Source organism: Muntiacus reevesi, chromosome 3 (genome assembly GCF_963930625.1).
Source record: "Muntiacus reevesi chromosome 3, mMunRee1.1, whole genome shotgun sequence".
NCBI lineage: Eukaryota > Metazoa > Chordata > Mammalia > Artiodactyla > Cervidae > Muntiacus > Muntiacus reevesi.
In genome coordinates this window covers 270,671,121-270,699,085 of record NC_089251.1, presented here as the reverse complement: position 1 = coordinate 270,699,085, position 27,965 = coordinate 270,671,121, and the positions used below count along the sequence as shown (strand labels likewise).

At 37.8% G+C, this 27,965-nt stretch overlaps 1 long non-coding RNA gene across 5 annotated transcripts in view; it reads right to left on the bottom strand.

The window, feature by feature from the left end:
• Positions 1-27,965, bottom strand: part of LOC136165528 (uncharacterized) — a 274,130-nt gene that overhangs the window by 143,564 nt on the left and 102,601 nt on the right. For 4 of the 5 annotated variants that reach the window (XR_010662544.1, XR_010662546.1, XR_010662545.1 and 1 more), the window contains one exon: positions 1,852-5,437. This is a non-coding gene — a long non-coding RNA (uncharacterized lncRNA). Of the gene's footprint in view, positions 1-1,851; positions 5,438-27,965 lie in introns of those variants that run through there. The other variant, XR_010662548.1, reaches the window with a different exon arrangement.

Below are 27,965 nucleotides of genomic sequence, written 5' to 3'. Positions count from 1 at the left end.
ACCCAGCATGACTACATTACTATTTTCTTGTGAACAGTTTGTGTCTATTCCATAATAAAAATTAAGCTCATTTCTTTTCTGTTTTACTGAGACAGAACATACATGTGAAAAGCACGCCAATCTTAAATTTCTTATATAATCCAAGTATCCATGTAAGTGCCACCCAGGGAAGACACAAAACATTTCCAGTATCACAGAAGGTTCCCTTTTGCCCCTTATCAATCAGTATTCATTCTCCAGAAGTAATCAGTACTCTGATTTTTGTTATCAGTTAGTTGGCCTCCTTGTGAATTGCATATAAATGAAATTATACAGTATACAGCCTTTTGTGTCTCGTGGTTTTTGCTCATCAAAATCTCTATGACACTCATCCATGCTGTTGTATGTATCAGTTATTTAATACTGTGTAGTTGTCCACTGTATGAATAGATCTCCACTGATACATCCCTTATCCTTTTGATGGGCATTTGGGTTGTTGCCAGTTTGGAGGCTATTGTGAAGAATGCTACTATGTACGTTCTTGCACTTATCTCCAGGTGGACACACGTACTCACTTCTCTTGAATATATATCTGGAGGTTTAAACCCTGAGTCACAGTGATTAAAAGAAACTGCTGAGTGGTTTTTCAAAGTGTTTGTGCCATTTTATACTCCTACCAGCAAGGTTTAAGTTTGAGTCTTCTTAATTATAGGTTCCAATTCTCTGTTGAGATTTTCTGACTCTTTATCCACTTAATCCATCATTTTTATCAAAACATTTAAAATAATTATGTTAAAATCCTTGACTGTTACTTGCTTACAACATGTGGATCATCTTGGGATTTGCTTCTATTAACTATTTGTTCTGTTGGTTATCAGTCATTTTCCTATTTCTTTGTATTTCTTGTAACTTTTAACCGTATGCCAGTCATTATACATACAAGAGCAGGAAAGACTTGAGATTAGAGTTTCCCTTACAGAGTTTGCCCTTTCCACCACTGGGGTCTGATTTCCTTCAACCAATAACTGAAAATGGGTTGCAGATGCAGTTTAAGTGAAATTCATATGAGATTCCCTAATAGCTCAGTTGGTGAAGAATCTGCCTGCAATGTGGGAGACCTGGGTTCGATCCCTGGGTTGGGAAGATCCCCTGGAGAAGGGAAAGGTTACCCACTCCAGTATTCTGGCCTGGAGAATTCCATGGACTGGATAGTCCATGGGGTTGCAAAGGGTTGGACATGACTGAACGACTTTCGCTTTCACATCTGATTTGGTTTGCTGAGTTCTCTGAATGTATCTCTTCTCTTACACTGAGGCTGAGACCTGCTTTAGCAGGACACTGCCTCTTAATGATCTGCTTCCTAGCCCTCCCGGGCATCTTCCCCCCAACAAGACTCAGCTAACACCCCATGCATTTGGAGAGAATGTGAGACACTAGTCATACACTTGGAGCCCTGCTAAATGTCAATGCTTTGCACATGTCCACGTCTTTGCCCAACGGTTTCCTTCCTCCAGTGGAGTCTCAATGCCTGTGCCAATGATTAATTATCGGTGTGTTACAGAATCAGTAAATACCCCTGGGGAAGAAAATTACTGGTGATCTCAGCTCATCTAGAAAGGACTCTTTCCTCTTAGGAATTTTAGTTAGTATAGTTCTTGATGATTTCACAGTTCTCCAATGTCCTTAAAAGAATGGTTTTTGTTTTTATCCAGTGTTTTCTAATTGCTGCGGTAGGGCTGATCAATTGCTTGGGGTTGCATACTTAATACAGCCTAAAAAGAAGTCCTTAATTTCAAAGAGGTTTTTAAAAGATGCAGCACAACTACAAAGCAATTCCAAACAAAATATTTCAAAAAATGTTTTGAGAAATGACAGTTTTTAAAATAAATATGTAATTTTAAAGGAGAGAATATTCATTTGTATTTATAAATTCTGGAAGTTTGGTTTTAAAAAATTAATCATATAATCAAACATTATTTTTAAAAAGTTAAGATTTTAGAAACATGAGAGAATTAATTATTACAGACAAATATACTGTGGTCATATAAGTGAATAGAAAATATGAATGAGTAACTGTGTCATTTCAAGGGAGTTTTCAACTTGATCCACTTCTGTTTTCCTCACTATGTCACAGTTACTGATATTTTTTATTACTAGATAAAAGTATACTTGGTAATTAAATCTTCAAAATAAATTATGAACTGTGCCAATTTGAATTTTTACTTCTCATTTTTTTCTTACACTCTGAAAATACAAGATACTCTCCATATACATGGTTTTATAGTTAAAACAATTTATAAATACTTCATTTTGCTAAAATACAAGAGATATAAATGGTTGGTTAATATTTTACCTAGATATATTTTTCTACACCATGCCATCTTTCAATTTAAATGCTTCATACTTCACCATATTTTGGAGAAGAAAATGGCAACCAATGCAGTCCTCCTGCCTGAAGAATTCCATGGACAGAGGAGCGGGACAGGTGCAGTCCATGGAGTCACAGAGAGTCGGATACGACCGTGCAACTAACTTAATTTTTCACCATATTTATCATGCTGCGATGCTCAGCATTTTAAAGTAAATCACATTGACTTCCTGCCCTGGAGTAAGAAGTATACTATATAATTTCCCTTAAGTTTAGCTATAATTGCTGCATTCTTATTCTAAATCCCACAAAATCTGCAGTTTATTTTAATCACAGAAGCATCAAGTATATCCATAAATGTAGAGAATAATGTAATGAACTCCTATGTATCCTCATGTTAGTTCAAACATTATCAACTCATGGGCTTCTTTCATCTATGCTTATAACCACTTCGTCCATTCCCCCTCAACCCAAATTTATTTGAAAAACAAATCTCAGTCATCATACTGTTTCTTCTCTAAAAAAATTCTACATGTATATTTAAAAAGGGATTCTTCCTAAACACAACCACAATGCCATCATTAGAACTACAAAATAAACATTTTCTTAATATTCTCAAATACAGTCAATGCTCACATTTCCTTAACTGCTGTACACATATTTCCCTGACTGTCACACACACACAGAATATTTTTATACTATCAATGACATGTAATCAATAACAAAGCAGTATTCTCTTTTGCCACTAGATGGCACTACTGTATAAATTTCAGAAATCCTGAAATAATGTAGTTGAAAGAGACACACCTTGCCATCCACAGGGTGAACACATTACACAGGAACGATCAGCAAACATAATACAAGATCATATGATGTATTACAAAGTCTAAAAAGTTATTTTTTTGAAAAATAACCATTGTTTTGGATTAACTTTAATCCAATGTAGTAAGTTCCAATGTTTCCAAGTGTCTTCATTCACACATCAGTATTTTAAGACAAAATAAACAGAGCATGGTTTCCTGTTAGTACTATAAAGCTGCTGCTGCTTCTTTTTTTTCAAAAAGCTTCTTGAAAGGAGATACATAAATAACTTCAGTATAAGGGCATAACTGCTATGATACCATACACTAAATCCTGAAGAAATATGTGGATGGCTTTGCAAGGATGTCTGTAAAAACACTCACTGAGCAGTAATCAATTCATGGTTGAATTCAGACATATCTTAAATACTAATATTCATGATGTATATTCATGACCTCATTCCTAAGAGGCCAACCTGGTATTCCATTGCAGAAATTTAAGGATCTGCCTTATAGTGTTACTCTGAGAGACATTCCACATTTCAGCATTTCCATCCATGGAGATAGATCTAAAGGTATGTTAAAATGTTTCACCAAAATGAAGTTTCAATTTGCTCAAGTAGTTTATAAAAATAAAAAACTTGGAAAAGGGACTCAGAATTCTGCACAAGAGACATTCAGATAGGTATGCTAGGAAGAATTCTCTACAAAATATACTTCTGAAGCAGATAAACCATTAGTCTTGCTGGGGAATTTAAATTTTGTATCTTTAAACTTTTAAAACCACGTGTCATGAACAATAATTTTAGATACATTATGCTGATCAGTGTTAAAATATCAAGCTACGCTTTTTTAACCTAGTAGGTAATTGATTCACAGCTGTTTTCATGGTTTGCAGTGAGAAAAAAAAATGCTTCTTTATAGTCTATAGAAAAAAATATTTCTTTATGAAGGATCTGAGATCGGTATCTTGGAGATCTGTCATTGCTACTGCCACAGAAATAGGCAACACAGTAGAAAAGATTTATGCATAGAAGAGAAAGAGAGAGAGAAAAAGAAAGAAAGGTTCAAATGAGTAAAAGGCTAAACTGCTTTGATAGTGAATAAAAAGGCAAAAGAGGAGCAGCTCAATAGTTCAGTAATACACAGAAGCTTGAAGAATAAGAGAGACCTCAAAATGCATGGAAAAAGAAATAGAAGAGAATAATAAATGAATAAGGAATAAGAGTAGTAAGCAGACAGGAAGAAGAGGGTCAGAAACCCAGATGGTAAAATGGCCAAGGCGCAGAAAAAACATGTAGCAAGAAGGATTTTTTTTAAAAGAGAAGGAGGTAACAGTTTTGTTGATGACCTCCAGTTCTATTAAATTCAGTGAGAGGAAAATCTGCCTAACTGGAAATTAAAACAGTTAAAGTTTTGACTGCAATTATTTTGAAATAAGAACATATTTTCCCAGTGAACACTGAATATTTTATAACTTTTCATGGAGGTTATCACAGCTTTGCAATGCTATACAGCAAACCAATTTCAGGGCTTGAGTGTCGTGGACATCTTCTGTTAGTGCAATGACTACTTTTTCAAATAAAGCAATTTAATTCCAGAAGGGCACCCGACAGTCTGTAGCTCAGCTTATGGCAAAACCAGAAATAGAATCAGGTACTAATCTTCACTTCGGGACTCTTCTCATTAGGTCACCCCAAATTTCTTGACGATCTATCACTGCAGCACTTAAGTGATGACAAGATCTGAGGGGGTTGGGGATGATGACTATGCTTTGTTTTAATCCTTAAGATAAATTTGGCAGCTGTGAGGCTAGTTTCTGTGAATTACATAGAATGCTCAGCCTCACTATAGTGATGGTAAAGTTGGTCTCTCATTTTTAAGCTTAAAAATAACTAAGGACTAACTACTTAGTCACTGTGGTTTTATAATCATTTTCTTTATATGATTTGCTGGATGAATTAAAAACATCTGGACTGAAAATATCAATGTTAACTTTTGCAAGAAAGAGTTTACAGATTACTGCTTAACTTAAAAAATACACTTCTAAGTAAGTGAAGTGTCTAACCCAAAGTTTACAGGAAGAAACATGGAATAAAAATGGATAAACGACAATTTAAAGTCACAGTCTTGATACCTTCATATTAGATGCCTCAGTTTCCAGTTTTGTAAGATGATTGAAATTATCTTCTAGCTCTTGTCAAAGATTTGAGTTCTCCATCTTCAGGGCCTCAACTTGCTTTAACAACTGATCATAGGAAGCTGCAGCCATCCTTGGCTACCCCTGGACCTATAAGGTTAAAAAGGATTTTGAAATTCACTACTGAAAAAATAGAGTGGCTGCTTGTTACAAAGAAAGGGATAAAGAAATAAAACCTCAGAGACATTTAACAAGAACTGTGTTAATGTAGCAGTTTCAGTACCAAAACAACACTGTGTGAGTGGCAGGGCCTTTCTGAGAAGCCGAAATACCGGGGTTTAATGAAAGACAAATAAGAGTTAACATAGAAGAGAACGTCAGTAGTGTTTGAAAAACACCTGCCTTTTCACAGGTGGGTAAGATTTCTATCAGGTTAGAATTTTTTTGAGGTTTCAGAGATATTTTAAATGGTCTTACAGACAAGATTTGGGAAATGAGTTATTGATAAGAAATATATTTATATTGGTCATATTAATTTATTTCTGGATTTTGCCCAACAGTCACATAATTTTATAGCCCAAATGGATTAATGAGATTAGGTATTGCAGTCTACCACTTTTCATTTGATAAAAGGCTAGTCTTAAACATTATCCATGGGGAAATATGAAGTTCCAAAAAGGCCTCATTAAAAAGGCGGTCATTAAACAAAACAGACACAAGGGAGAGGATTGGATTGAGACTTCAACTCTTTTGGAAAGAAAGATGATAAAAACTGCTAATATAAATTATATTACATTTATCCAAAAGGATGAATACAATAGGCCATGTTATGGCATACATATCACAGGACCCACTGTGCTCACATTGAGGCTGAAAGACACTTGAAGAAAACAGATGATTTTAGGAGTAGAGACTGTCAAAGAGAAGCGAAGCACAGCCTTGCTATTAATTACATTACCATGAAAGAAAAGGGGAGAAAAGAAAGATACAGATGATAGTCAGGTAATAAGAGGTCCTTGGCCTGAAGAATTAGAGAATGTTAGAAATTATGTTCAGACTACCGAAGTTCCAAAGACCCAGATCCTCTTTGTAGTTTAATTTCTATGGAATAAAATTCTACCTATCTCTTAAGAGTTAAAAAGTATAACAGAGTCTGTACTCAAGCAATACTTAATAGATCTGGACATTAAAAAAATGTTTCTGCAGTAAAAATCCACTATACGAAATAAGGCAGACAAATTACAACACTGGCTAGTCATGACAATATTGTAGTTCAGCAACTGGAAGGGATACCCTAACAAGGGAAATCAAGTGACACAGGTCTCCGTCTGTTCTCCAACAGCTAGGGACAATAAATCTGGAAGGAAACAAGAGTCCTGGGTGGTGGGGATCACCCTCAAAAACCTTCATGACTGAAAAGAGTGAGCGCTAGACTAGTATTTGGGGATCCGGGTCTCAGTTTCAGTCTTGGTCGTGCCTTCACCTTTGCCCCTGAATTTTAACTCATTTCACCATTCGTAAAATGGACATTTACTACCTTTTCTAATATAATTTACAGGGATATTGTTAGAATTGAGAAACAAAAGGATGGTCTAAAAATAAAAGTCCTGTGTAAGTTATATCATGAAAATACACTTACTATGTAACTTCCTTAGTAAGACCTAAAGTTAATCTACTGTTAAAAGCCTTAGTCTTCTGACCAATCGACAAGAGGTGAAGAAGTAATTCACTCTTTTGAAAAAGGACTGAGAAGGTACATGAGAAACAAAGGAGAAATTCATAGGTGGGATCACTTATCTGTTTTGTGTGCATGCATGCTCAGTTGGGTTTGACTCTTTGCAACTCCATGGACTGCAGCCGATCAGGCTCCTCTGTCCATGGGATGATCCAGGCAAAAATACTGGTGTGGGTTGTCATTTCCTCCTCCAGGGCATCTTCCTGACCCAGGGATTGAACCCCAGTCTCCTGTGCTGGCAAGCGGTTTCTCTACTACTGAGCCACCTGGGAAGCCCTATCTATTTTATACCATACCACTAAGAAGCAGCTCTACCTACAAAGAGGCAGTACACTAAAAATCATGTGACAAAGGTGGGAATCTGACAGCATTTAGTAACATAAGACCTAAAATTCCTCACTCCAAACAAAATCCTAACAGGCAATTTTCCACTAAAATAGTATAAATAAGAGAAAAAGTAATAATACAGGGAAAGAGAAAATTACTGGAATTATGTTTAGACACAGAGGCTATAACCACATACAATCACAAAAAGAGCCAGATGGACAAAATGAGCAAGAGACTACTAAAAGTGCTTTTTACTGGAACAAAAAAGAATTCAACCCTTTAGGTGGACAATTAAAACATACCATTATTTTTTTTCTCTCTCCCTCCAGAATCAAAACATTTAAGTCATTTCTGCTTTAGAAAACAGGATGTTCTCATATAATTTTATGAGAAAAATACGATGTTTCGAGGTAATACTTTGCCTTATGTCCTTTTAATATGTTGCCGCCATACCTAAGTCAAAATTGCTTAATGCAAAATTTAAAAAATCATAAATTTGTTTTAGAAAGACTTTTAAACAATCACAAGAATTTCATACCAAATATATCGTAAATGCAACTCACCCAGCATCATTTAAAAAAAAAAAAAAAAAAAACCTCAAAATTTATCTGATGAAATGGGAAAAATCTTTGAATCTTTAAAACATGCTTCTCAGTAAGCGAAAGGGTTAGCTGCTCAGTCCTGTCCAACTCTTTGAGCGCCATGGACTAGAGCACGCCAGGCTCCTCTGTCGACGGAATTCTCTAGGCAAGCATACTGGAGAAGGGAGTCAATCTCTTTTTCAATGGATGTTCCTGATCCAGGGACAGAACTCAGGTCTCCAGCATTGGATTCTTTCTGAGTCACCAGGGAGACAGGGTGTGCACTAAAAGGATTCTCACCCCTTAAGAGCAGGGTAGGGGAGAAGAGAGTTTTATAAAAGGACTGTTATCTAGACTTTTATCCAAATGGTCACTAGAAACAAATCTACAAGGACCCTAAGATATTAACGCAAGGAGGCAGAAAAGTTTAGGTAGGTAAGGGATACACAATTAGAATTAAATCTGAAAGATTCTTTATTATAAATTAAGAAGTTTGGGATTTTAAAAAAATTAGTTAAACTGCTTTTATTCTTTTGGTTTAATGAATTTTAAAAAAGATGTATTTGTCAGTACTATCAGATGGTAATGAAAAAAAAAAAGAAAATATCAATACAAAAAGAAACCAAAAGAATCATAGAAGACTACTTTGCTCAAGTCTATGTAAGCAAACTTGAAAACCAAATGAAATAGATAATTTACTAGAAAGTGTACTTTTGATACAAACTACTTTGATAAAAACTAACCGCAAGAGATGGAAAATCTAAAATTTACAACAAAAGTCACTGTTGTAAAACTGATATCACCCAACACATTAATAGAGCTACATAGAAGAAAAATATTATCATGCCGAAGGTGATGAAAAGACGCCTTAAAAACTCAATGCCCATTCTTATTGAAAATACTGGATATAAAAGCACACTTTTTAAACACAATATATGTCAGACCCACAATAAGCCAGCACCACCCGATGAGGAAATACTAGATATACTATATTACTAGAGTCAGGGAAAGCCCCATTTTTACCACTGTTACTCATTTTTATCAGTCAACACAGAGAATGAAATTAGAAAGGAATACTACTGGTAGGGGTACAATTAAATAACTAGAATATCCAAAAGAACCAACTAAATATTACTACAACAAGATAATCTAGTAGTTTAGTCAAGTGCAAAACATAAAGAAATCTTTCCTTTCTATGTACAAAGAGAAACCAGATAAACGATAAAATGAAAGAAAAGATCTTATCTATAATTTTTAAAAAAACAGGCATAAACTGAATAAAGAGTTCAAAACATGTATGAGAAAAACTATGGAACACTTCTGAGAGACACAAAGGTAGATTTCAACAAATGGAAAGACATATCTTGCTTCTGTACTAAAGATTCAGTAGCATAATGATGTCCTTTCTCCCTGAGTTAATTTTACATGGTCCCCAAATAAATACTATATAAAAAATTTTTTTTTATTTTGTTTGCTACAGCTAGACAACTGGAAAGAAAAAACAAGCAAAAAAAAAGGGAAAATATGAAGGGAAGAGCAAGAGTATTCCTATGACATATTAAATAATTGCTGCAAAGCCATTATAAGTAAAAGAGTACGAAGTCAAATGTACTGTATCAGTAAGCTAATTTCTTAGCTCTTATCATTATACTATGGATATATAAGATGTTAACATTAGGAGAAACTAACTGAAGGCTACATAGGAACTCTCTTATTTTTCTCTTTTATAAGTACAAAGTCATTTAAAAATAAAAAGACTTTAAAAAGCTATGATACTGGCAGATCAACCAAGGGAACACATTTTTTTAAATTCCAGAAGTATATGAAAAGTTCGTCATAGTAAAGGTAGCATCTCAAAGACATGTAAGAAGATGAACTTGAAATAAGCGGCAAGCATATGACCCAGCAATCCCACTTCTGGGCATACACACCGAGGAAACCAGATCTGAAAGAGACACGTGCACCCCAATGTTCATCGAAGCACTGTTTATAATAGCCAGGACATGGAAGCAACCTAGATGCCCATCAGCAGACTAACGGATAAGGAAGTTGTGGTCCATATACACCATGGAATATTACTCAGCCATTAAAAAGAATTCATTTGAATCAGTTCTAATGAGATGGATGAAATTGGAGCCCATTATACAGAATGAAGTAAGACAGAGAGATAAAGAACATTACAGCATACTAACACATATATATGGAATTTAGAAAGATGGTAATGATAACCCTATACGCAAAACAGAAAAAGAGACACAGATGTACAGAACAGACTTTTGGACTCTGTGGGAGAAGGCGAGGGTGGGATGTTTCGAGAGAACAGCATCGACACATGTATATTATCTATGGTGAAAGAGATCACCAGCCCAGGTTGCATGCATGAGACAAGTGCTCGGGGCTGGTGCACTGGGAAGACCCAGAGGGATCGGGTGGAGAGGGAGGTGGGAGGGGGGATCGAGATGGGGAACACATGTGTATCCATGGCTGATTCATGTCAATGTATGACAAAACCCACTACAATACTGTAAAGTAATTAGCCTCCAACTAATAAAAATAAATGAAAAATAAATAAATAAATAAGTGGCAAGGGCAGCAGGGCAGCCATGAGGAAGCATAAGACGGCACCTATCTCTCAAACTGCACATTAGGGTAAGTTATAGAAGAAACAGGGGTTCAAGTGCTAACAACATCACATGGCATTTAAATTACAGAAGAGAGTTGTGTTTGTAATTAAAAATACTTAAATGGAACATACCCTCTTCCAAGGAGGCTATTATAGAGCAACGAACATTTTAATTTCAACTTATTTGTGAAAGGGTAAGGCACATGGAAGGCTTGTTGGACCTCTGAAATGATTATGTCTATTACTACAATAGGGTTAATAAATCAAGTTCTTAGGTTATATCAAACAAATGGGACAGGTTTTTACTGGGAAAAAAGCATAACTACTTTTAATTAAACAGGATACATCCATGAAGTGGAATATTACACTGGCATTAAAAATGAGGTTGATGTACAAACAAACAAAAAGAAGAGAGAAAACAAGAGAGTATAGATCACTACGTCTCATACTGTTCATCCTGTTTTAGTAAAAAATAAAAGGGTTGTAAAAAGATAAAAATGTCATTGAGAAAAAGTACACTGACTGCCTCTGGAAAGGTCTCAGCTCTGCTGAGAAGATGCCTTCCTTTTCATTGTGTACGTTTTTGTAAAGTTTGAAGATCAGAGCAAAAGGTTAGTTTCTTTAAAAGATTGAATATTAGAGACAGACAAGATCCCAAATATATAAAGTGAACACAGTTTAAAGGTGGGGGGAATTGACTCAAGAAAGAAATAGATAATCTTAATAGTTCTACAACTACTGAAAGCTAGAGGAGTTTAAATGTTTCCCCTTTCCTCTGTCCAACACACACAAAAATACCAGATTCAAATGGCTTTATAAACACCTTCTACCAAACATTTGAGAAATGCATCATTCCAACCTTAACAAAATTAAATTATGTCATAGAAGATAATTAGATACAATTGTATTATGTAATTCATGTGGCATTAAGTGAAAATGCAGAATTATCAAATTATTAATACACAAATATTTATAACTAGATAACATATACTATAAATATTTTGTTAAATTATATAAATTATGATAGTTGTATAATTTATATAATCTAATAATTATATAAATTTATTAAATTACAGTGATCATAATAATTATGAATTAAAGTTAAATACATACTGTATTTGTAATATGATACTATCTAGCCAACTAGCCTTGTCTTTTTTTAAATGAACTATGTATGTGCACAGAGAAGACTGAAAGATCACTAAAATGTCAAGGGTCTTCCCTGGGTGTAGAAATGATAAAAATCGTGATTTTTCTAAATTTTATAACACTTCTACCAACTAACACACATTATTTCTGTATTTTTTCCTCCAAAAGTTAAGTACCTCTAGTTTGGACACAATTTGAAATCATCACATTTGAAGGAGAAGAAAAGTAAGAGAGCCAAAGGCAGATTCAGGTACATATATAAATTGTGGGGGAGCCTTTCTTAATACAAATTAATTCAAAATTGCTAGTGCTACTGCAAAAGGGCACAGGAACTCCAATTAAAGATTACTATTCACATACATAGAAAACTGAGGCTCAGAGAAATTTCAAGGTTAATTCAGGTCCACCCACAGTGAAGTGGCAAGCCAGTGTTGGTCAAATCCTCATGAGCAGATCATGCTAGACCACCTACCTAGATATACGTACAGTAGGTGCTCTGTATCCTTGGGTTCTCCATTCAACCACTGTGGATTCAACCAGCCACGGGTCAAAAATATACAGAAAAGATCTGGGGAAAGTTCCAAAAGACAAAACTTGCATTTGCCAAGCAGCCTGGCAACTACTTACATAGCACTTACAAGGTTATTATAACAAACCTAGAGACGACTTAAAGTATAATGGGAGGGATATATGTAGACTATATGTAAATACTATACTGTTTTATATTAATAAAAGGGACTTGAGCATCTCTGGGTTTTGATATCCTCCAAGGTCTCAGAACCAACCACTCACAGTTACTAAACGATGACTGTGTTATCTCCCAGAGCAGCTTGTTTCTCCTTCAGAGTCTCATGATTCCTAAAAAGTTACGTGTTCAGTTTGCATTCCCACCAACAGTGTAAGAGGGTTCCCTTTCCTCCACACTCTCTCCAGCACTTATTGCCTGCAGACTCTTGGATAGCACCCATTCTGACTAGCGTGACATGGTACCTCATTGTGGTTTTGATTTGCATTTCTCTGATAATGAGTGATGTTGAGCATCTTTTCATGTGTCTGTTAGCCATCTGTATGTCTTCTTTGGAGAAATGTCTGTTTAGTTCTTTGGCCCATTTATTGATTGGGTCTTTTATTGTTCTGGAACTGAGCTGCAGGAGTTGCTTGTATGTTTTTGAGATTAATTCTTTGCGAGTTGCTTTGTTTGCTATTATTTTCTCTCATTCTGAAGGCTGTCTTTTCACTGTTGGTGGGAATGCAAACTAGTACAGCCACCGTGGAGAACAGTGTGGAGATTCCTTAAAAAACTGGAAATAGAACTGCCATACGACCGAGCAATCCCACTGCTAGGCATACACACCAAGGAAACCAGAATTGAAGGAGACATATGTACTCCAATGTTCATCGCAGCACTGTTTACAATAGCCAGGACATGGAAGCAACCTAGATGTCCATCGGCAGACGAACGGATAAGAACGCTGTGGTACATATATACAGTGGAATGTTACTCAGCCATTAAAAAGAATGCATTTGAATCAGTTCTAATGAGGTGGATGAAACTGGAGCCTATTTATACAGAGTGAAGATAGAAAAACACCAATACAGTGTACTAACGCATATACATGGAATTTAGAAAGACGGTAACGATGACCCTATCTATATGCGAGACAGCCAAAGAGACACATGTGTGAAGAACAGACTTTTGGACTCTGGGGGAGAAGGCGAGGGTGGGATGATTTGAGAGAATAGCATTGAAACATGTATATTATCATATGTGAAACAGATCACCCGGACAGGCTTGATGCATGAGGCACGGTGCTCAGGGCTGGTGCACTGGGATGACCCAGAGGGATGGGATGGGGAGGGAGGTGGGAGGGGGGTTCAGGATGGGGGACACATGTACACCCATGACTGATTCATGTCAATGTGCTGCAAAACACACTACAACACTGTAAAGTAATTAGCTTCCAATTGAAATAAATTAATTAATTACCAAAAGAAGTTACGTGTTCAGTTATTATCATCCTAGCACCTAGCGCTGCTCAATAAACATTTATTGAGTGAATCCATTTCTTAAATAATCAGAATAAGTGAAAACAAAAAATCTCAAACAGCTTAGACAGTATCAATAAATTCTCTTGACCCACAACTTTTTATCAATGAGTAACCACAGCTTTCTCTGGAAGATATCTAGAACAAAATCTCTTTAAATGCAAGAGGCATTTCCACATTTTTATGTTCAGTTAGTTAAATAACTAAAACTAAAGATAAACAGTTTCGGGTTGTCTTATGGAGTATGGCTAATCTATCAGGCGTCACTATCAAGGTAATCCTTGAAGGTAGGCATATAAGTAAAGGTAAAAGAAATTTAAAAACTGGAATGACTCAAAAATTAACTCTGTCAGAGTTAATTCTGCTTCACTGCTCTTATATGATATTAAAGACGTCAAACATGTATTCCCTGGTGTTACGGTAGTGAATACACTATATTACATGGTAAGAAGGACTTGGCAGATGTAACTAAAGTTATTAATTAGCAGACTTTAAAAAAAAGGAGACAAGATTCACTGTCACTCGTTTGGCACTTTCTCTGCATGCCATATGGTAGCCTGCAACCCTAAAGAAGGAACACACTCTAAAGAATGAGCTTACATGGGGAAGATGAGCCCCAGAGCACTGTGACCCTTGCCCTAAAGCTCAGAACAATGGCAAAGTTTGTTTTGGCTCTGTTTGGCTGACATTTATCCAATGCTGGCATTGAAAATATCTGCTTTAGTTAAGACCAGTATGGATGCAATAAAGAACCATGTAGTGACATGAGAAAAAAGATCTTCATAACCCACATAATCACGATGGTGTGATCACTCACCTAGAGCCAGACATCCTGGAGTCCGAAGTCAAATGGGCCTGAGGAAGTCTCACTATGAACAAAGCTAGTGGAGGTGATGGAATTCCAGTTGAGCTGTTCCAAATCCTAAGAGATGATGCTTGCTGTCAAAGTGCAGCACTCAGTATGCCAGCAAATTTGGAAAACTCAGCAGTGGCCACAGGACTGGAAAAGGTCAGTTTTCATTCCAACCCCAAAGAAAGGCAATGCCAAAGAATGCTCAAACGACCACACAATTGCACTCATCTCACACGCTAGTAAAGTAATGCTCAAAATTCTCCAAGCCAGGCTTCAGCAATACGTGAACCGTGAACTTCCAGATGTTCAAGCTGGTTTTAGAAAAGGCAGAGGAACCAGAGATCAAATTGCCAACATCTGCTGGATCACCAAAAAAGCAAGAGAGACCCAGAAAAACATCTATTTCTGCTTTGTTGACTTGCCAAAGCCTCTGACTGTGTGGATCACAACAAACAGGAAAATTCTGAAAGAGACGGGAATACCAGACCACCTGACCTGCCTGTTGAGAAACTTGTATGCAGGTCAGGAAGCAACAGTTAGAACTGGACATGGAAAGAACCAAAAAACAACAAACAAACAAAAAATGAACTGGACATGGAACAACAGACTGGTTCCAAATAGGAAAAGGAGTATGTCAAAGCTGTACATTGTCACCCTGCTTATTTAACTTATGTGCAGAGTACATCATGAGAAATGCTGGGCTGGAGGAAGCACAAGCTGGAATCAAGACTGCCGGGAGAAATATCAATAACCTCAGATATGCAGATGATACCACCCTTATGACAGAAAGTGAAGAAGAACTAAAGAGTCTCTTGATGAAAGTGAAATAGAGGAGAGTGAAAAAGCTGGCTTAAAGCTCAACATTCAGAAAACGAAGATCATGGCATCCGGTCCCATCACATCATGACAAACAGATGAGGAAACAGTGGCTGACTTTATTTTTCTGGGCTCCAAAGTCACTGCAGATGGTGATGGCAGCCATGAAATTGAAAGACGCTCACTCCTTGGGAGGAAAGTTATGACCAACCTATACAGCATATTAAAAAGCAGAGACATTACTTTGTCAACAAAGGTCCGTCTAGTCAAGGCTATGGTTTTTCCAGTGGTCATGTACGGATGTGAGAGTTGGACTATAAAGCAAGCTGGGCACCGAAGAATTGATGCTTTTGAACTGTGGTACTGGAGGAGACTCGAGAGTCCCTTGGACTGCAAGGAGATCCAACCAGTCCATCCTAAAGGAGATCAGTCCTGGGTGTTCATTGGAAGGACTGATGCTGAAGCTGAAACTCCAATACTTTGGCCACCTGATGTGAAGAGCTGACTCATTTGAAAAGACCCTGATGTTGGGAAAGACTGAGGGCAGGAGGAGAAGGGGACGATGGAGGATGAGATGGTTGGATGGCATCACCAACTCGATGGACATGGGTTTGGATGGACTCTGGGATTTGGGGATGGACAGGAAGGCCTGGTGTGCTGCAGTTCATGGGGTCGCACAGAGTCAGACACGACCGAGTGACTGAACTGAGCTGAACTGAGAGACATGAGAAAGTTACCTTGTAACTTGTAAGGAATAACTCTTACAACCACAGTCAAACTCCTATGATTCAAGTAGGCCAATTCCAGAGCACTATGGTCCTGGACATTTTGACATGGACTTTCCTTGAGAATGGAGGTCACTTCCGTCTTTTTTGTATGTGGCTTTTGGATTAAAATCTTTGCTTGCTCAGCAATACACATCAGTGCCTAGTACTGTGCTGGTTGTATAGTACACTCTCAATAAAGGAGGGGGAGGGTGGCCCTGAGTGGGCCCAATGTAATCACATGAACCCGTAAATGCGGGGCTTCCCTGGTGGCTCAGTAGTAAAGAACTCGCCTGCCAATGTAGGAGATGCAGGTTTGATCCCTGTGTGGGGAAGATGCCCTGGAGAAGGAAATGGCAAGCCACTTCAGTAGCCTTGCCTGGGAAATCCCACAGACAGAGGAGCCTGATGGGCTACAGTCTATGGGGTTGCAAAGTCAAACACAACTTATCGACTAAACAACAATTCTCAGGCTTCGAAATTAAATTAGAATACATTTCAAATCCCTTACCTCTGCTTACAAGACTGTATAACCTACCTCCTGCTTCCATTCCCACCCTCTTCCCCCACCTCCCCCGTTCTTTCCTCTCTCTAATGCCTTTGCACTGTCTGTCTTTCAGTTCGAGAACTCTGCTCCCAAATCTTCAAATGACTGCTCCACTGTTATCGTTCAGCTTTGGCATAAATGTCACATCTTCAAAGAGATCTTCCATCGCCATCAAATCAACACTGGTACTCTCCTTAAACCTTCTATCATATACACTGTTTTCTCCTCAAAACATTTAACATCTAAAAGGCTCTAGGCATCTATCTGTTTATTTAATTTTGTCTCCCTCATTATCATTCCCAAACTAGAACATAAATTTCATGAGGATAGGGACCTGGATTCTCATGCACTGCTGTTGCCTTCACACCTACAACAGTGTTTGGGGCACAGCAGACATCCAATAACACTGCTGAATGTATGAATGTAGATGATACAAAGAGGAGTAAGATATCAACTTACAATTGTGCACAAGAAAAGTTTTAATACGAGGTAACATCTGTACCAAAGGATGAGAGATTTGATAATTTCTGGCTAGGCAATCAAGAATGAGTTCAGAGAGAAAGTAGCAAGAGAAGTAGCCTTTAAAGATATTTAGTAATTTTAGGGCAGTTTTACATTTTGTCTGGTAGGCTAAAACCTTTAGACATCTTCTTATAGGCAATGAAAAATACAGACATTTCAAATAAGGAAGGATACATGATTATGGCAAGATTTACAAAAGTTAATAGAACCAGTTGATATTTCTTACTTTAGAGAAGAAATAACCAAGCATTATATGCATATACTACTAATTTATAGTTAAAACTAATGACCAAAGACTTTTTCAATTGAAAAACATAACAACAGGAAAAAAAAACACAAAATTTTACACTCTATAATAAACTTAATTGTTTTAATTAGTCTTATTTTGACAATTTTGACAGCATACTTACTAATTTATGTTTTTAATAAGACAAAGAACTAAAAAATCACCTCTGACAATCATTTTACCAAATTAAAAAATATTCAAACATCTCCTCGTTAGTAAAGGAAACGTTTTTTCTAAATTCTTAATGTGCTCTAATCTGATAAAATTCCACTTTCTGGTCATCCAATGATTTAAGCAATCTTTCGTCTGGGGAAAAAAAAAATCAAATTCTGATTAATTTTTTTTTAATAAATGTTTAAAGCAGAATTTTATGTCTCCCCATGTGTCTTTTTAAAATCATGTCTTGTTGTCTTGTTTAATGTTTTCAGCTTTGATCTTTACTAAAAACCTAAAACAGCTATAACACTGCTCCCAAAGGTACAATTTACAATACAAACTTAGAAACCCTCCTCCATAAAGATGAGATGTCAACACTAAAGAGTTCAGGGACTTAAATTACCAAAACAGCACCAAATGTTTATGGTATCACTGTGAATTCAAGAAAAAGGAGCACACAGAATGAGTTTTTAAAAAATAGCCTTTTTTCCAAAACACAATTAAAACTACCATCACCTTAACATTTAAAATACTTAGATCACTTGTCCAATCATTTTATCAGTTTATAGCACACAAAAGAGCCCTGGAAATACATTTGATTTGATAAGAAAAAGTCCAATTTTTAAGTTGACATTAAAGACAAAATCTACTGTATATGCAAGAATAAATTTATGGCGTAACAATGATGTTTATTTATTAGAACCTCAAACCAAATACTTGGGTCAAGACTTTTATTCTTACACGGTATCCTCAAGTTCTTACCTTGGATGAGAAAACAATGACCTTTTCAATACCCGATATACTGAAGATAGCATTGCCTAATTCTATACTACCATTTCCTGCTTTTTTTAATGTCGTCCCTCCCTCCTGCTTTATGCTGAATTTTAGCATGTAAGGCAATGTATAGCCTATAAAATTATTTCATTTCTGAGTATCTGAAGATAAATGTTTTCTATTACAGGGTAAACAATCCAAATTTATTCTTAAGTAAAATGACAAAACCAAATCTACCTGGCATTACTGGATTGTGTCAATCAAATCAGAAACCTCTGGGTCACTTGCACTACTCAGAGTAGATCTAATACACAGATTCATTTTAGGGATTGAGAGAATGAATCACAGTAAGAGTTCAACACGAACACTTAACACTATAAAAGTGAAAGAGAGAAAGGAAAATCAAGGCAAACTAACAAATTTAATTCCTTCTTTCAATATAGATAAATATTTTTAAAACTGAAACTTATATTTACTTCATAAATCTTTAAAAAAACTTTCTTTGCCAAGTCCCGTAAGATCGGTAGAATTGTAGTGCTTCTACACTGCTTCTCTTCTATTAAAATAGAAAAAGCAGCACTGCTTCTATCAAAGGTCAATACCCTAACGTGGGCATGGAGTCCAACTACTCCTGTCTTTGCAAGAAAACCACTGACTAACCTCTCTCTCTCCCGTATAGTCAGTTTCTCCTCTTCTACTGAACCACTATCATGAACAAATGTGCTCTATTATTACACATCTTAAGAAATTCCTCAGGACTTCCCGATAGCTCAGATGGTAAAGAATCTGACTGCAATGCAGGAGACCTGGGTTCGATCTCTGGGCCAGGAAATTCCTCTCCTGACCTCAGCTCCCCTTCACCTCCCCCGCCCCACCAATTAGATATGACCATTTCTTTGTTCTACTCACAGCAAAACTTCTTCATCTAGTGGCCTTCATTTCCTATCTCTATTTTCTCACCTTTAATTTACTCTTTAACCCACCCTAATCCTAAACAATCTCCTGAAACTCAATTGTCAAGGTCACTAATGACTACCCAGCGGCCTAATTCCATTGCCTCATCTTAGTACAGTAACCTCTTCAGGAACATTAGACCAAGCAGACCACTCTCTTCTACTTGAAGTAGATGTCTTCTCTTGTCCTCTACTTGTTCTTCTGGCTTTCCTCCTCCCTCTGATTTCCTCTATTGGTTTGTTTTGTCTCTTCAGGCGTCTTCTAAAACATGAGTGCCTGAGGACTTGTACCAGGACTGCTTTCTCTCCTGTTTTCTCACCTACTCCCAAGGCTTTAACGTCAATAACCTCAGACATGCAGATGACACCACCCTTATGGCAGAAAGTGAGGAAGAACTAAAGAGCCTCTTGATGAAAGTGAAAAATTTGGCTTAAAGCTCAACATTCAGAAAACTAAGATCATGGCATCTGGTCCCATCACTTCATGGCAAATAGATGGGGGAGCAGTGGAAACAGTGGCTGACTTTATTTTTGGGGGCTCCAAAATCACTGCAGATGGTGATTGCAGCCATGAAATTAAAAGACGCTTGCGCCTTGGAAGGAAAGTTATGGCCAACCTAGACAGCCTATTAAAAAGAAGACATTATTTTGCCAACAAAGGTCCACGTAGTCAAGGCTATGGTTTCTCCAGTGGTCATGTATGGATGTGAGAGTCGGACTATAAAGCAAGCTGAGCGCCGAAAAATTGATGCTTTTGAACTGTGGTGTTGGAGAAGACTCCTGAAGAGCCCCTTGGACTGCAAGGAGATCCAACCAGGTCATCCTAAAGGAGATCAGCCCTGGCTGTTCATTGGCAGGACTGATGCTGAAGCTGAAACTCCAGTACTTTGGCCACCTCATGCAAAGAGTTGACTCATTGGAAAAGACCCTGATGCTGGGAGGGATTGGGGGCAGGGGGAGAAGGGGAAGACAGAGGATGGGATGGTTGGATGGCATCACTGACTCGATGGACATGGGTTTGGGTGGACTCCAGGAGTTGGCGATGGACAGGGAGGCCTGGCGTGCTGCAGTTCATGGGGTCGCAAAGAGTCGGACACGACTGAGTGACTGAACTGAACTGAATGATGTTATTAAATCTCGAATTTAAATCCTAACCCTCTTCTGTGAATATCCAACTATCTATCTGATATTTCACTTGGATACATTTAAAATAAACAGATACCTGATTCACAAATTTCCTGGCCCTCTCCCTATGAGACTTAAATCTTCAAATACCTACTCCTCTGAAGATTTCTGTCACAAAGAATACAGGGACAATTTTTTTTTTCTTCTCTTACAGGGGCAGCCTTGCTCTTCCACACTATTACAGCAGCCTGAGTATGTATGTGCTAAGTCACTTCAGTCGCGTCTGACTCTTTCCACCCTATGGACAGTAACCCACCAGGCTCCTCTATCCATTGGATTCTCCAGGCAAGAATGCTGGAGTGGGTTGCCATGTCCTCCTCCAGGGGATCTTCCCAAACCAGGGATTGAACCCACGTATCTTACATATCCTGCCCTGGCAGGTGGGTTCTTTACCACTCACACCACCTTATTTTGTGAAGAGTATAGTCAGAATTCATTATTTTCTGAATAAAAACGCCCTATATACAGTGAGGGTTCTGAATGACACCTGGATCCAATGGCTAGATTAAAGCAGTAACATCAATAGATAAGGCAGGCAAGATCTCAGCACCACATTAAAGCTCGAGGATGTATTCTACAATTTCTAAGAGGAAGCCAGAATACTAATTCTTTAGATATTCCCAGATTACGTGAATGTTGTTCTTATCAGGCATCAAATACAACAAAAAATAAATCACTGTGAAAACGTTGGCAATCAAACAGGCATTTTCCTGAGCAATGCATAATAGAAAAGTATGCAGCACCCTAGAAGCATTACTTTTTTGAATAAATTCACCTTGAGATTACCAAAAACACCAGCTGTAAGATCGCTGATCCAATGCTTATTTAAATGGGGAGTGGCACCAGAGCCACTTTCAAAGACTATCCTTAAAAATCTTTAAATTCTGATATGCAAGCTTTAGCACAGTGTTCACCTATGCTGAACAGAGCTGACCTGAGTGACCAGTGGCTTCCCAGTGGCTCAGCAGTGAAGAATCCACCTGCCAATGCAGGAGACGCAGGAGACTCGAATTCGGTCCCTGGGTCAGAAGATCCCCTGGAAGAGGACATGGCAACCCACTCCAGTATTCTTGCCTGGAGAATCCCAAGAGCAAAGGAGCCTGCTGGGCTACTGTTCACAGGGTCACAAAGAATTGAACATGACTAAGCACACATGAGTGACCAATAAAACATTGCAGAAGCGTGTGACTTCTGAGGCTACGTCACTGTAAGACACTGTGGCTTCTACCCTGGTCCCTTGGATTGCTTACTGTGGAGCCAGCCTCTGGGTTATCAGGCCACTCAGGCCACTCAGGTAACCTTATGGAAAGGTCAACCTTTGGGTCCCAGGATGGCCTTTCCATAAGGTTACCTGAGTGTCCTTACAATGACTACCAACTTGCCAGCCAGATGAGTGAGTGAATGACCCCGGAAGCCGATCCTCTAGCCCTACTCAGCACTTCTTGCTCATGTAGACAGAGAATAAGCAAAATACACAGATTCTTTCACCTTACTGTAATCCATAACAGAAATTCCTCCTAACCACCCCCTTGAATAACTAGCAAATGAGCCATCCTTGTCAGAATTTCCCCAATTATCTTAACCACGGGACCACTTCTGTTAAAGCCCAAACCAGTAGGATTTCGAAACTGAAGGACTGGCTAATCAGACTGAAGCAGAAAGCTGTTTATCCTCTTCCAGTATCTGCTTTGTAACTTTTCAAGTAAAAAAAACTGTTCTGGAGCTTGAATGAGAGTTATCATTATGATTTAAAATGCATGTTCTAGAATGCTACCTTGTGATGAAGACACAGATTAGAGTTTACCACAGTAGTGTATATATTTGCCCACCTAACAAGCTGAATTTGCAAAACTTGGGTTTCTGTAGACTACAGTGTGAAAAGCTAATCAAGAAACTGGTCACAGTGATTACACTGTTACCTGTGTTAATCACACAGTGATTGCTTCTGTGGAGGGGACATGTGTAACTAAGAGACAGGGATGAAAAGTCAAAGTGTGAGTCATTCAGTTGTGTCTGATTCTGTGACCCCCATGGACTATAGCCCACCAGACTCCTCTGTGCAGGAAATTCTCCAGACAAGAATACTGGAGTGGGTTGCCATTCCTTTTCCAGGGTGTCTTCCCAACCCAGGAACTGAAGCAGGGTCTCCTGCATTGCAGGCAGGTTCTTTTCCGTCTAAGCCACCAGGGAAGAGACAGGGACAGCATATTTATTTTCATTTCATTTTCTCTTGCAGGTTTTGATATGTATACTGCACGCCGGTAATATCTGCTCAAGAATATAAATCTTTAAGTCTCTTCCTGACAAAACTACATTTTTTAACGTTTAAAATAAGAGAAACCTAAAACAACTTCAGTACTTATTCAAAATCATGCTCATTACTTTTTAAATTCAACCAAGTAAGACATTATCTCAGTATCTTATTAGTGCCTACTTTTGAAGCAAGTTACATGTTACAATGCTAGAAACACCCAAGATGATACGACAAGAAACAATCAGGCTTTGATAACATAAAAGCAGAATATGATTTTTTAAAACCACGTATGTAGATCAGCCTTAGAAAACAATAAAAAGAAAACTGGTGTTGTTATATCAATCCCAGACAAACTAGACCTTCATGCAAAAAGCACTTTCAGAATAAAAGTGGAATACTTCGTAACAGTAAGTCACTAAGCAGATGTAACTATTACACATTTCTATCCAACTACTAGGTTTCCCTGATGGCTCAGCAGGGGAAGAATCTGCTGGCAACGCATGAGACACAGGAGATGTGGGTTCAATCCCTGGGTCGAGAAGATCCCCTGGAGAAGGAAATGGCAACCCACTCCAGTATTCTTGCCTAAAAAATCCCAAGGACAGGGGAGTTCGGAGGGCTACAGTCTAAAGGGTTGCAAAGCGTCAGACATGACTGAGCAACCAAGCACAGTGTATATATATGTTCATCTACTAGCAATGTCTCAAATAAATAAAGCAAAAGCTGAGAGAATACAAGGGGAAATATCTACAGTGGTAAACGGGATATTTTAATACACTCTTGTCTGTGTAATTGATACAAGCAAACAAAAGGTCACTTATGACCCTGAAGATTTGAAATACGGGATTAACCAGCAAGATCCAATGTAAATATATTAGAACACCACATTCAATAGCTATAGGGAAAAAATAATATACTGGGGCCACAGTGCAGATCTCAAATGTTAAAGGTCTGAAATCACAGACCTTTGAAACACTGAGATTGTTCTCTGATGACATTGCTATGTTGTTAAGAGTTCTCTGATGACATATCTTATGTTGTTAGAAATAAAAGACATTTGAAAACAACTAGAAAATCTCCATGTGTTCAGAAATCGAGAAATATAATACATTCAACTTATCCAAGTGTTAAAGTAGATACCAGTGAAAATTAGAAACCATTTTAAAGTGAATTATAAAAGTACTATATATTAAAATTTGAGTAATGTTGCTAGCTGAAACAGTACTTAGAGGGAAATGCTCAGCCTTAAATGCATATATTTAAAAGGGAGAAATGCTGAAAAGTAGTGATCTACAAGAGGTTAGCAAAAGAACAAAAAAGTAAATCCCAAACAGTAGAAGGAAGGAAATAAAGAGCGGAAATCAATGCAATAGAGAACAAATATGTAATAAAAAGAAAAGGAATCAGCAAGATTCAAAATTTGGTTCCTTTGAATGACTACTAAATTCCCAGGGAGACTGAATGAGGAAAAACAGAAGGTAGTTTTAGCCTATAACAGATACAATAAGATAATTCTTTACTGCAACCATTAAACGGATACTAATATTTATTATAAATAATTTTATGCTAGTAAATTTAAAAAGTTTAGATGAAAAGGACAACTTCTTAGGGGGAAAACTACCAAAATAATCAACAGAAAATCTGAGAAGGTTAAAAATTAAAAATCAAAGGAGTAATTAAAAATCTTTCTATAAAGAAAATTACCAGCCCAGATGGCTTCTCGGCCAGATTCTCACAGAAATTTAATGGAACAATTCAGTCCTACTTAAACTTTTTCAGAATAGAAAATGAGGGTCAGCTCATTTTATAAGGCTAGTATGAGATAACCGCTGATTTCAAATCCTGACAAGGACAATATAGGCCACCTCACTGATACAAAACTATTAACAGAATATCAAACTGAATCCAGAAATACATAAAAAGAGTAATACTGTAAAACCAAATTAGGTTTACCTCAGAAATCAGGTTAGGTTTAAGATTTTAAATAATATGTAATTCAATATATTAACATAGTGAAGGAGAAAAGTCATACAGTAATGAAAAGCTGCAACAACAACAAAAAAAGCATTAAATTCGAACAAACAGAACAAAACACAAAATTCTTAGTAAACCGGTACAGAAGGGAACTTCTTTAAACATGATGAAGGGTTTCACAGAAACAAAACAAAACGAACTTGAGCAAACAGGCCTGGAGGGAAATGCTGAAAGCTTCCTCTTGGAGACCGGGAACCAGAAGGGCAGGAGCTCTGGGGTGGCGGCAGCGCTGTGCGTCTTGACCTGAGCAATAAGTTCATGTGTGTTTGTGTGTTTGCAGTAACATGTAAAGTTCTCCATGGTGCTTTTATATACACCTTGAAATATATATTAAAGATAAAAAAGAAAGAAATATTTGGAAATAAAAGGCTAACCTAGCCTATCACTCAAGCTTGGCAACTCCGTAGGTCCTCACCTCCCCACCACCACCCAGCTACCGTTACTTTCAAACCAGTTAACATTTATTGGGCTTACAAGACATGGTACAATGTGGCAACATGTATCATGAACCTTAACAATGTCTAAGATGAAACCTTATTCCATTACATTACTCCAGTGCCAATCATTCCATTCTAAGGAAAAAGACAAAGAGAAAAAAATCCATGTGTTAAGACATTCACTGCCCACATGATGATAAAATAGAAAACCTAAACTAAATAACCAACTCCAGGAAACAATTAAGAAAAATAATTTTTACAATGGGATTATACAGTCAATAAAAATAAGATTTATCAAATATTCCAAGAAATGAATATAACCTAATTTTTAAAAAATTAGACATATACACATGTTTACACTGTAACAGGGGGAACAAGTCATAGGCACAAAGAAGAAAGTGAAAGACAGAGGGAAGAAGAGAGGGACAGAGGGTACTGAAAGCGGGAGGGAAGGGTTGGGAGAGACGAAAACTCAACTGGTTTTCTTCATATGTTGAGCTTATGAATGTCATCTGTACTTCTGTATTTCCTGAATTTTCTTTAATGACTACAGAAAACTTTAGTCATGGGGTACATAAGAGCTGAAGAAAATAATCACAAACCTAAGTAAAGTATCCTAAATATTTTAAAAAGTTCCTTCAAAGGGTAACTTTAAAATTTCAACTTTTATCTCAGTACCATTTTATTCAGATAAATTATTTAACATTTAAATTGTGTTAAGTCTATCATATGCTAGTTACTTAGCACAGAGAGAACTTCTAATCATAATTAGTACTTAAAATAATATAACTTAAAAATAATAATTAGATTTCCAAAGATATATCATCTCCAATTTTCTAGCTAGAAAGTGAAAAGTGAAAGTGAAGCCCCTCAGCTGTGTCCAGCTCTTTGCGACCCCATGGACTGTAGCCTACGAGGCTCCTCCATCCACGGAATTTTCCAGGCACGAGTACTGGAGAGAGTTGCTGTTTCTTTCTCCAGAGGATCTTCCCCACCCAGGGATCAAAGCCGGGTCTCCTGCATTGCAAGAAGATGCTTTTACCATCTGAGCCACCAGGGAAGTTCCCTTGAGGCTTCCCTGTGGCTCAGCTGATAAAGAATCCGCCTGCAATGTGGGAGACCTGGTACAGTCCATGGGGTCACAAAGGTCAGACACGACTGAGTGACTTTCTAGCTAGCTGCTGCTGCTGCTAAGTCGCTTCAGTCGTGTCCAACTCTGTGCAACCCCATAGACGGCAGCCCACCAGGCTCCCCCATCCCTGGGATTCTCCAGGCAAGAACACTGGAGTGGGTTACCATTTCCTTCTCCAAAGCACAAAAGTGAAAAGTGAAAGAGCAGTCGCTCAGTCGTGTCTGACTCTTCACGACCCCAGGGACTGCAGCCCACCAGGCTCCTCCATCCATGGGATCTTCCAGGCAAGAGTAATGGAGTGGGGTGCCATTGCCTTCTCCAGACTTTCTAGCTAATAAAATCAAGTCTTTAAATGACCTTCAGAACTGCCCTTGGTCTACCCTGCCCACACCTACCCTCTGACCTGCCCTGCCACACACCCCCCACCCCCGCTTCAGCCACGGCCTCCCACATGCTGCTCTTCCAACATGCCAAGGACATTTCCACGTTAGAAGCTGCTGCTTGCTCTACCCGAACATTTCCTTCCAGATAGTTCCATGGCTTAATCCACTTCACTCAGAAAAGGGCTTCTCAAAAAGCCTTTTCTCACCAAACTACCTGAAGTGTTACAGTATCCTGTTACTTTTTAATCCCCTGAATCTATCTTATTCTGCTTCAAACCCTGTGAGCTACCTGACGTGTGTGTGCGACTGAGTGTGCACACATGAATAATGTCTATGCCCCTCGCTGATATTTAAGCTCAGGAAGCACAGCTCTACTTTGTTTACCATTGTGTCACATGACCTGCCAATAGCAGGCTTTCAAAAATACTTGTTGAAAGAACAAAAGATGGTAACTGGTTTTAGTTTTGCTGAGAAAATAATGATGGAACACTACTAGAATTCAGTAAAGCTTTCAAATGAATTCATTCTCAATCACAAGAGCATTACACACATACTTTGGTGGTAGGAGTACAACGTTCACAATTCAGGGTTGAGTAACAGGAAGGAATGGGGACTTCTTATGTTTCCCTGCCCCTTTCCATATCCTTCCTTCCTCTCATTCATCCATAAATGGTTACTGTGTACCACTAAGTCAGAGAGTATTCTACACATTAAGAACACACAGACAATTAAGGCAAGTTAATGCATGAGACATATGAGCATAATAACCATAGAACATGGCATGCAACAGAGTTCTGTGAAGTTGTAACATAACAGAGGAAGTAATCCACTTTTAGGGGCAGGTGTTCAGGGAAGTTTCAACAGTGATGACATTCAACAAACACTTGCAAAACCAAATAACAAAAGATATGCTTCATTTTACTTTACATATGAAATGAGAGTATTAAGTCTGAAAGTGCTACAGTAATTTGCTACCATGAGATAAGCTCGCTTGAGAGCGAAACCAAAACAAGAGGAATGCCAGAGCAGGACCAGAGAAACTAAGCCAAGTCCTTGATGATTTCAGACTGGATGAAGCCCCAGATGAAGTTCAAGGACAAGACCTAATCATGCCCTTTACT